The sequence below is a fragment of the Cavia porcellus genome, unplaced genomic scaffold (genome assembly GCF_034190915.1).
Source record: "Cavia porcellus strain 051 isolate PalLab524CR breed Dunkin Hartley unplaced genomic scaffold, mCavPor4.1 scaffold_1, whole genome shotgun sequence".
NCBI lineage: Eukaryota > Metazoa > Chordata > Mammalia > Rodentia > Caviidae > Cavia > Cavia porcellus.
Window position 1 is genome coordinate 31,569,582 of NW_026947484.1, and position 11,190 is coordinate 31,580,771.

The 11,190-nt window shown below is 50.3% G+C and overlaps 1 long non-coding RNA gene across 2 annotated transcripts; it reads right to left on the reverse strand.

Moving 5' to 3' along the window:
• Nucleotides 1–6,797: 6,797 nt before the first annotated feature.
• Nucleotides 6,798–10,966, reverse strand: LOC134470647 (uncharacterized). Of its 2 annotated transcripts, XR_010039680.1 has the most exons (4): nucleotides 10,776–10,966; nucleotides 9,410–10,625; nucleotides 9,164–9,265; nucleotides 6,798–8,228 (listed from the first exon to the last, which is right to left on the reverse strand). It is a non-coding gene; the product is annotated as an uncharacterized LOC134470647 (long non-coding RNA). The 2 variants fall into 2 exon arrangements; XR_010039674.1 differs by having other exon boundaries at nucleotides 9,164–10,625.
• Nucleotides 10,967–11,190: the final 224 nt, after the last annotated feature.

The window sequence follows — 11,190 nt, forward strand, 5'->3', positions numbered from 1 at the left end:
GCTGAGGCCTACCCAAGCCTTCCCATCACTCACATGAGCTGCTCCAGCTGGCCACTAGGATGACATGGTCACCGACAGCTATGTCCAGGGATGCAAGGAGGCTTTCATGTCTTTACATGAAGCACAGGGTTTGAAAAGGTCGAGCAGCTCTCTGAAAATACTTAAAAAGCAACCACGATTTTCAGGGAGCCTCTTAGGTCGTATCTGGAGAACCCAAGAATCACACACTGCACTAGTTTACTTCCAGGCCCACCGAGGGAAACAACTCCTGAGCTTTGGTGGGAGGTAGAAATGGGACTGTGGCCAGGGCCACACCAGGCACAGGAAGCCATCACGCAGGACAATGCTGCCTTGGAGACAGAGGGCCAACCACAGAGGAAGTCGTAGTGTTCTAGCACCCACCTTTAAAAAATGAAATTAATTTTAATCTATTTCATTTCCTCAAAAACTCTAAAACGTTAAAAAAAAAAAGCAAAAACAAAAAAATCCTCCAAAATATAATCTTTCAACATACAATTGATGGAAATTATTTCTGTCTGTTTGTTTGCCTGCATGCTTTGAGACAGCATATTGCTATGTAGCTTAGAATGGGCTTGAACTCATTATGTAGCCCAGACTGGCCTCAAATGCACATCAATCCTCCTGCCTCAGCCTCTTGAGTACTGGGATTACAGGCCTGAGCCACCATACCTGGCGTATTATTTTTAACATTCTTCTCATGACTAAATCTTTGCAGTCTCATGCATAATTTATATTTATAGCATATCTCATTCAGACCATCTACATTTCAAGTGCTCAAGAGGAGGATGAAAGTATAGCTTGTGGCAGAATGCTTGCCTAGCAGCGAGGCCCTGGGTCTCATCTCCTGTATGGTAAAAAGGAAAAAAAAAAAAGGCAAGTGTTCAGTCGCAATATATAGGAACAGCTACTATACTGAACAGCACAGATCTAGGCTTTTTGTTTGTTGGTTGGTTGGTACTGGGTTTGAACTCGGAAACCTCAAACATGCTTGGTAAATGCTCTATCCTATTACATCCCTACATCCCTACCCCTTCTTAAATTTTGAGACAAAATTTTGATAAATTATACAGGCTAACCTCAAATTTGTGATCTTCCTGCCTCAGCCTCTCAAGCAGAAGGAATTACAGATGTGTGCCATACACCTTTAGAACCTTTATGTCTCTTTCTCTTTTCCCTTCCCTCTCTCCCTCTTTCCATCTTTCTTTTCTTTGCTCCTTTTTTAGAAAAAAAGAGGTCATTCTTTAACAATTGGCACACGTGTCAACCTGCTGACCACATTTACCCACGCAGAGAAACCTGGGGAGCTTTATTTTCCAGAGCTCTCGGCTTCCCTGACAGCAGCACAAAAGTGAGCCCATGTGCTCTCTGGGCCAGTGCATAGCAGGGTGCAGAGGACTCATGGACACACGCAGCTTCCCACAGAGCCCCAGAGCTGGGGATAGTGACTGGAGCTGTCTGTCTCCTTGGTGGGCATGGTGGGCACAGGCCTCACGGGGCAGCAGTGTCTTCAGTATTTGCCAGGAGGACTGGCGAGGTCTTCTTAGTGGCTGGAGTTTCACTTTTTTTTTTTTTTTGTCTTTTTCATTTTTATCGGTACCGGGGATCGAACTCACGACCGCCTGCTTGCAAGGCAGGTGCTTATGCCGCTGAGCTAAATCCTCAGCCCCTGGAGTTTAATCGCAAACAGGCTGGTATCCAGGGGACCCTGCCTGCTTGGAGAGTATCTGCAGCCATCTCTTAGTTTAAGGGTCATTTTGAGCCCCAAAGTAGGAAGTCTCACAGAAGTACTTCCTGCTGGCAGCTCTAGAAAACTACCCTGGAAAACAAGCTCCAGGAGAAGAGACTTTTTTTTTTTTGTCTTTTTCGTTTTTATCGGTACCAGGGATTGAACTCACGACTGCCTGCTTGCAAGGCAGGCGCTTATGCTGCTGAGCTAAATCCCCTGCCCCGAGAAGAGACTTTGAGAGAAGGGATTTTGGGGAGATGAGAGGAACAAAGAGTAGGAAGTCATCTTTCAGACTTAAATTTACCAGAAGTTATTACTTCTTCATTTGCATTTCTTTTCCTTATCAAAGTAACACGCACACTTGCAGTTACACAATGCTTTGTGCAGTTGCTATGAGACCAGCAGCTCTTGTCTGTGTGTGACTTGGCACATGCCTGCCTTCCCGCTCTGAAAGCAACAGAAGGCACCGGGAATTACTCAAATGTTCACAAGAATGTCAGAGGGAGTTCTGAGTAATCACAATTCCTGCAGCGTCTTGTGGGAAAATGCGGTCCCAGTTTCCTTTTAGAGACAACAGTCATTGAAAGTTTTGCCACAAGAGTTTTCCTTTATGGCTGGAGAATGGCATAAACGCACGTCCAAGGAAGACCCCTGTGCATGAGAAATCCTGCCACTGGGACGTCCTGCCCGAGGGACACGGCACACTGCAAGCCTCCTCTCAGGTCCCAGGGCCCTCCATGTGATCACCCTGATCCAGCCGTGAATGTTTTGGGTACCTTCCCTTTGGACTCAGCCTTTGGCATCTTCCCTCTGCCTCTGTTCTCTTGTACCTCTAGGTACCTCCTAGGTGGGACCTCAGACACCACATGTCCACAGGGACGAGTGACTTGCCTGCAGTGAGGGTGGCAGTCAAAGTCTCTCTCCAGTGCCACATTTTGGCTGAGCTCCAGTCCCCACCTGCCAGGCTGACCTTAGATTTACTAAAGAGAAACCAAACAAAGAAAAAGAGATGAGAAAGGAAATAAAATAAGTCAACCCAGGCCAGGCACCTTGCCCTCTCTCCATGGTCAGGAATGGCCATGGTGGCCACTGCCCCAGCTGCGGTGTCCAATCCCTGGAGCAACCACAGGTGGGGATTTCCAGCCAGGGAGGAGGTGCTGGGTTTGGTAGAGCCTTCGGTGTGGATGTCTGCCATACCCATTCTGTGGGGACAACCTGACCATGGACATCCTGACCTAAGACAGTTTGGCCGAGGGCCATGAGTGGTTGCTCACTCCTCCTGGCCTGGTGATGCTCAGAGCATTTGTCACAAGGCTTTCCTTTAAAGAACACGACAGTAGTACAATAGCAGAAACCCTAGTCAGGCATGGTAGGACATGCCTAGCACTCAGGAGGCTGAGGCAGAAATATTTAAATGTGAGGATGGCCTGGATTACATAGTGAGACGGTGTCTAAAAAACAGAAAAGAAAGAAGAAAGAATACTAGGGAAACTCTTTCCCGAGTCTCAACCAATACCAGCTATTTATAAGCCTAGAAAAATCCAAGATACCCAATGAATGGCCCTATTCCTTCAAACAGGGATTGCGCCCATCTTCCCAGAAGGATGGAGAGGTCCATGGGGCACAGGAAGCTCTCTGCCCCGGGTGGCCATCAGTTACTCTATGGAGACCCAGCTCCTTTCCAGGGCCACCAAGGTCACCCACCTGCTCACAGAGCAGGACAATAGGGACACCCACATCAACAAGGACAGGCAAGGGGGCTTTGTAGCAGCTTCGCTGTGTGTTTCTCATTCCCTCATCTCAGGGAGAAGTCTAAGGACCTGCTAGGACTGGGGACAGAACTGACTTCCCTTGTTCCAGTGCTGCCCAGACTCCTGGGGAGCCTCCCTCTGAAAAATGCACGCAGAGCAGTTTCACCCCTTTGTGAGGGAGCTCTGGTAAGCGCTCGGCTGAGTCACAGTCCCCGTGACACATGACTTCAGAGTGCCCAGAAGTATGACAGGCACCTCAGCCTCCCCACCCTGAGGGGCTCTGGCCTAGCCGCTGTCAACTCCGAACCAGGAGCCCAAGATCAGTCTTCCGGTTTTCTCGCCACCTCTGTCAGTTCCTACCTTCCCGAGCCCCAGCCAAACCCGGCACATTCCTTGAAGGCAACTCAGCTGCAGGTGACCTTGGTGGCAGTGTTGTTTGAATGACCATTTCCACCTTTCTCTAGGAGGAGCAAACCCCCTTGCAGGCCTCCCCAGAGAGTTGCAAGGTGGGAAGTGTTCTTACTTGGGAGTGGGGACATCAGATCTGGTCCCAACAGCCTGCTGGTGGCTCAGTGATTCCTGAGCTCGAGACACATGGCTGATGGGCACAGCGGCTAGGTGAGGGTCAGTCTGGGCCCCACGTGCTCCACAGAAGCATCCACCTGGCATCCCCATCCCATCTCCTCGTGCAGGAGCAGGCAGCCAGCTGGAAGCCAGGCAGCTGGTGGCTTGTCGGTGTCAGGCCAAGGCCTGAGTCATGGTGCTGTCACAGCCCTCAGTGGAGGACTGACCCGCAAAGGAAATTACACAGCATGCCATGGCCCGTGGGGGAGCCAGGGGCTTTTCCAAGAGTGGTGACTGAGAAGGCAGAGAGCAGTATCAACCCCACTGGAGGCTGAGGCCAAGGGGAGAAGCGGGGGACACTGCCCCAGGTACCCATGTCAGAGCTGCGTGCTCACCGACCCAGCCTTGATCCACACAGTTCCAGCACCCGCAGCCCCCGGTCCCTCCACTGCTGCTCACTCAGAATCCACACCCTCAGTCAGAAAGACTGGATTCTGGACATAAATGCTTACTGGGCTCAGCGATGCCACTCAGTCACTCAGGAGGCTGAAGCAGGAGGATTATTTGAGGTCAGGCACTTAGGGACAGCCTAGATAACATAGTAAGATTCTGTCTCATTAAAAAAAAAAAATTAGACCAGGCATGATGGTACACATCTGTAATCCTTGCACTTGGGAGGCCGAGGCAGGAGAATTGCTTCGAGTTTAAGGGCAGTCTGGGCTACATAGTAAATTCAAGTCCAGACTGAAATACTTAATGAAAACTTGTCTCAAAAATCAGTCAATCGATGGAAGCTGGGGGTTTGTTTCAGTGCAAAGGTGTTGGGTTCAATTCCCAATATCCTTCCCAAAATTAAACACTTTGTGCCTCAGTTTCCTCGTCTGTAAAAAGTGGTGTTGAAATTCCACTGGCCAGGAGTACGGTGAGGATTCACAGAGTAGACGCCAAGGGCCTGGGCTGGGGCTGGTGCAGAGCAGGTGTGCTGTACATGTTCCTTGTTCTCAGTCTCTCTGATGCAAACTCCAGGTCGGCACCCACCCTTGGGCTCAGCCCTGTTTTTCCCTCTCCTTCCCCAACATCCAGCCCCTCATGCTCCATGCAAATGTGTGGCTGGAGGAGGAGACAGAGGCTCATCATGATTCATCCGCGTAGTTTGAGGGCGGCCCAGTTTGAAACACCATGGTAAAGGGCAGACCACCAAGACGGACTCTTTCCATCCTGCGCTCACTGCATACAGCTGTGTGGGGGGCAGGGGCAGCAGCATTCACTGAGCACCTACTGTGTGCCTGGCTGGGCTAGGCCTTGCACGCATGGCATTGTGCTTAATCCGTGTGATTTGCATGGGCTTTTCTGTGTCATTCAGCGTGGCTTTCACACAGCCACGCTCAGCTGGGGTGGGAGTGCAGATGGCTGTTTCTATTTTTGTCTCCCTGTCAGAGGGTGCTGTGCTCTGGGGCCCTTTGTCTCTCTTGGCACTTTCCCCTGCATCCGGCTGCTGAAACTCAAGGCTTTGGGTTTGTGAAGGGAGCAGTTGTTTTGTATCCAGACACATCATCCTCCTCCCTCTGAGCCTAGCATGAAGCAGCCTCTTTCAGGAGAAGCATCTCCTACTTCCTGGACTGGACTCAAGGACCCATGCATTTTCCTGGAACCTAGAAGCCACCTGGGCTAGGACTTGCCCCTTGCCCTCAGCAGCACAGGGCTCACTGGGACTGACAATCCCTTTCTGCTGCAGCAGGCGTTGAAGAACAGACCAGGGCCCTGATGGTCCGGGGGCTCCCCTGGGGCCCTGCATGGGGTTGCAGTTGATTTGTTCTAGTCTGTTCCACTCCTGGCTGAGCTCGAGAGTGCAGCTGGGGGTCACAGGTGCAGTGATGTTTCCATCTAGGAAGAACTTAGAGCTTTTGTGTGTGTGATTTCTTTCTCCGGGTGTGGGGATCAATCTTGGGCCTTGAGCCTGTTAAACAAAGCTGTACCAGTAGCCACACCCCACCCCTCTTGCATGTGGTCTTGTGTATGCTGTGTATGTGTGTGAGGGTGTGTGTGTTTATGTGTGGTACTGCATTTTGAACGCCCAGCCTTTATACTGAGCTACATTTCCAGTTCTTTTTATCTTTTTATTTTGAGACAGGGTCTTGTATTGTCCGGACTAGACTCACATTTGCCATCTTCCTGCCTCAGCCTCAAAGAGCGCTGGGATTACGGGTGAGCCCTCCTCCCACGTCCAGCGCTGAGTATCTTCTGAACCTCACTTGGAGCTGCTTTCTTCCACCGAGTGCCACAGGGCTGGTCTAGGTATCTGGCATTTGGGGTAGAGGAGGCAAGTCCCTGGTTCTGAGGCCATCCCTCCTCAGGGAATGAAGACCAGGGAAGCCATGGCCCCGCATAAGGATAGACTGGCTGTGGACACTGAGGAGGAGGCACAGTTTTTGTCTCCACCTGCTGCGATCTTCTCAAGAAAACACCATGAATCTCCCTTGCTGGGCTTACCTTGGGGCAACACTTAAACACCATCATCCCCCACACCAGCCATGGCTCCGGGGCTTCCCAAAGACAAACTCATTTAATCCCCATGATACCCTGAGATGTAATCCTGGCACTTGGAAGACTGAGGCAGGAAGATCGCTGCAAATTCAAGGCCAGTGTGGGCTACAACAAGACTTCAAAGCCAGCCCAAACTACATAGTGAGACCCTGCCTCAAAAACAGCAAGAAGCAAAAAACCAAAAAACCTGAGAGAGTGATTATTTCCATTTTATAAAGGAGAGGATAGAGGCACAGAGAGGCTGAGAGACCTGCCAAGATCATACAACTAGGAGGTACCCAATAAATTGGCTTCTCTTCAATTCTTTGTCGGTAGAAAATGAGATTGGTTTTTTTTTTTTGTTTTTTTTTTTTTTTTTTTTTTGTCTTTTTCCTTTTTATCGGTACCAGGGATCGAACTCACAACTGCCTGCTTGCAAGTCAGGCGCTTATGCCGCTGAGCTAAATCCCCAGCCCCGAGATTGGTTCTTAATGCTGTGCTCTACACATGGGTTTAGGTACCCTCGATCCAGCTTCCTTGTTCTTTTGCTTTAAAAAAACAAAAGGTAAACTTTTCTTATTGTCATTTTAAAGTAATTTTCGCCCATCAAGATTTTTCTTCAGGTAGAACTCGGTACAGGGGCAGGGGCAGAGTCGCCGAGCAGGGTCAGAGCCATGTGTTGTACTTACGCCGAGCACTTCCTGGACAGAGGGCCTGGCTCTCCAGCGGGCAGGAAGGTATGTGACTGAGGACAGCCAACCCAGTCTCCAAGAGAGAGTCTGCTCTCCACAAATGGGTCCAGGGACGCAGGACATTTTAGGGTGACAATTTGTGACTTGCAGGACATCTGATTGAAGCTATTTTTACACTTGTCTTTCAACTTCAAAATTAAAACCACGTAAACATCAGCTAGCTGTGCCCTACACATGTCCTCCCTGATGTGCCTGGCGCATGGGAAACTCCTGAGCAGAGGTGTAGGGTCAAGCTTAACCCTAACTCCCTGGGGGCTCTTCCAGGGTGGCTTTGGGTCACCTGAAGGTGCCACATGGTTCTCTGTGTCCATCTCTGAGCTGTCACTGGTCTCAGGTTCACCCAGCCAGGTGTTATGGATCAGGGCCTCTTCTTGGCACACTGGTCCTGCAGTCACCCTATGGCTTTGCAACAGCCTGGCCTGGCCTTTGTGGCAGTCTCTGTATCAAACTCTCTGAATTACTTACTGTGCATGTGCGTGTGTGTGACACACCTGACTCCTGCCCATTACACTAGCCATATGCACAACAGCTATCTCAGGTCCTCTTATTATACACCTACCCTAACCCGTTCCAAAATGGTCTTCACAAAAGCCACTCTCCATTCTGGACTCCTAGGCCCAGAAGACTCCAGCTGGGTGGACTGAATGGAAGGGATGGCCTGGTGTGCCTGGTGCTGTGACTCCCTCGTGGCAGCAGCCTGCAGTGGTTCCCGCACATTCCTTGAGCTGGAGCCCAGGTCCTGCCACAGGCCACTCAGGGCCACTCCTCCGGCTGGCTCTGGCCATGGCTGGCAGGTAAGGGGCTGGGGTCCTGCCCAGTCCTTAGGGAACCCGGTAGTAGGAGATGTGTGGTTTGGGGCCTGCAGAGATGCTCCAGGAACTTTCAGAGAGCCTGTCAGTTTTCAGAGAAACAGGAAACACTCAAAGGCCAGTCCACATTCAGTAAAGGCAGCTGCACAGGTAGCACCCTGGGCTTCACATGAGACCGCTAAATTTTGCTGTGGCCTCTTCCCCAGCTGCACCGATGTGCAGACTCAGGCCAGGGCAGGGACTGCAGTGCCAAAGAACTTGGGCTTGGTGACCTGCAGGAGAGACTGGGAGCTTCTACCAATTTGCTAAACACCAAGAGTTCAGGGGGACGTGGCACAGGCAGAGGCCACAGTGGGGACAAAGGACAAGGAAACTGATGGGCCTCTAACTTGTTATTCATTAAAAGCATGATTTGTGCTGGGCATGGTGGTACATGCTTATAATCCCAGCACTCGGCCAGCCTGGACTACACAATGAGTTCAAAGTCAGCTGGAATTACATAGCAAGACCCTGTCCAAAAGGAAAAAATAAACAGCGTGTTTTTTTAGGCCACGTGGGCCTAATGTGTCCGGTAGGAAGCTAGGAATAGAACAAACTTGACCTTCGCTTTGTATCCTTTACCACCTCAAAGCTGGATATAGATGTGTTACCATTTAGGAAAAGTCGATAGAAGAAGCTTAGATAGGGGCTGGGGGTTTAGCTCAGCGGCATAAGCACCTGCCTTGCAAGCAGGCAGTCATGAGTTCGATCCCCGGTACCGATAAAAATGAAAAAGAAAAAAAAAAAAAAAAAAAAAAAACAAGAAAAAAAAAAAAAGAAGAAGAAGCTTAGATAGTCCTGAATTTCCCTTAACCTTCTCATCCCTTCCAAGACCAAGGACATCAAGATAAGAGTAACTAATTTTCGTGATGCACAGAGACATCTCACCTCCCACTCTTACAACATCTAGTCCCAGGGGCCCGGAGAGTTGGAACTTGCTCATGCGTTGCAGAGCTGAGTCCAGGGCTCTGGTCTTACCTTGGCTGCCGGAGCTCTTTTCCCAGCAGTTTCTATAGCTGTTTGCTGAAGGCCTGGAGTCTCAGGTCAACGATGATTGGCCCAAAACTGGTTGTACAGAAGCTGAGAAGGGATGATTGCTGGCATATTAAAGAAAGTAAAGACCCCCCCCCTCCCTAATCACCTCTGCAAAGTGATTGTTTTCTTTGAAATCCTGTCTCTCGGCTCTTCCCAGCTAGCTCCTAAATGTTGCCAGTCATCTCTTACCAATCCACGTTTTCCATGTGCCTTCCTTCTCCCTGTACCACACAGACCTCTGAGCATTTTCCACCTCCATTCAGAGCCCGAGGAGGAACGAGTGATGTGGATGGACAGTCATGCTAGGACAGGAGCTCGGAAGCCCCAGGTGTGGGAGAGGAGCAGGTCAGTACTCCGGGCCACTCCACTGGCACACAGAGCTCTTGGTGCTGAGTTGGGAGGTGCTGACTAGGATTGTTCCTGCCTGGTAAGCACAAGGTCCTTAGTTCGATTTCCAGGACAAAAAAAAAAGCCATTTGTGGAGCAGAACAGATAAAAAGATTTTCCTCGGTCCCCTCACACACCCAAAAGATTTCCTATCCTTCCCACTACCCTACAACTATTAGTAATGATTGTACTACTGAGTATGTACTTTGTCAGTTTGTTTGTTTCTCCTTTGTTCCTCCCTTTTGGTGGTACCGAGGATCAAACCTAGGGCCATGCTAGGCAAGCTCTGTACCACTGAGCAGTACCCCAATGGCTGTATTAGTTTAGTTTTGTTTTTTTTGAGACAATGTCTCACTATGTAGCCCAGGTGGACCTCAAATACATGGGGATCCTCCTGCCTCTGCATCCTGAGTGCTTGGGATACACCACCATGTTTGGTCATGGTTGTATTACTGAGAGCCTGCCATGGCCACACATTCATGTGACATCTTTCAGTAATACAGATTGAAAGCCAGGAAGGTGCACACCTATAATCCCAGCACCCATGAGGCTAAGACAGGAAGATCGTGTGTTTGAGGCCAGCCTGGACTGTACAGTGAGACCCTATCCCAGAAACAAAACAAACAAAAAACCACCCCAGATAGGAATTACCCCTCCTCACCTAACGCTGGGCTGGGAGAAGCCTTCTCAGACTGTACCTTGAGCCACCCAGTGGCCTCTGGGACAAAAAGTGAGAGTTAAGAGGACCCAGAGAGGACAGCATCTAGCCTGACCTGTGCCTACCCTGGCCCTGCTGGCCAAGCTTGGCTATGCAAACAGGCTGCAAACAATGGGGCTGGAAGGCAAGCCAGAAAGATAGGAAAAGGCCTTTCCTTATCCAGATCACAGGGCCAGGTTCCCTGCGGAGCTGGGACAAAGAGTTCCCAGTGAGATTCATTGTAGCGGCTGGGCAGAATGGGCTCTGTGCCAAGGCTGGACCCGCCCTTCTCAGGGAAGGAGCTGGGCTGTCTCTCTGCATCTGTGGACAGAACAGAACAGAACAGAACAGAACAGCGCTTTGAGTGAGCAGGAGAGCAGGTCTCAGTTTGGAGCTGCCGGCATGTCAGGCAGCGCTAGCTGTCGAAGCCAGCGCCTGACTACTGCCCATGACATTTGCTAGGTTACTCACCTCACTCACGTCTTCATCAAGGAAAAATGAAATACTGAAAAGTCTTGGGAAATCTGGGAGGCTCGTTACAGGAATAACTCCCAAAGGTGACTCACAGAAGGAACCAGAAGTGTCGCAAGCACTGTGCTCTTCGCCCTACAGAAGTGGATTGAACAAAAGCCTGAGTGCTGAGCTCACTGCAGGAGCAGGGCTTAGTTTCCATAGACTAGGGCTGGCCAGAAGAGCGTTCTCACGTTTTCAGAAGCACTAGGGACTGGAACGGCGAGTGACAGGTTGTGACTGTGCGAGAAGACCAAGGCTGCTTAGGGCCAGGTGGCCACAGAATTTTCTGGAAGGCCAGGAAATGCTGAACCATTAATCCCCCTCAGGAACAGCAGCAACTGTGCTAACAGAAAGCTCGCCTACGAGTACGACG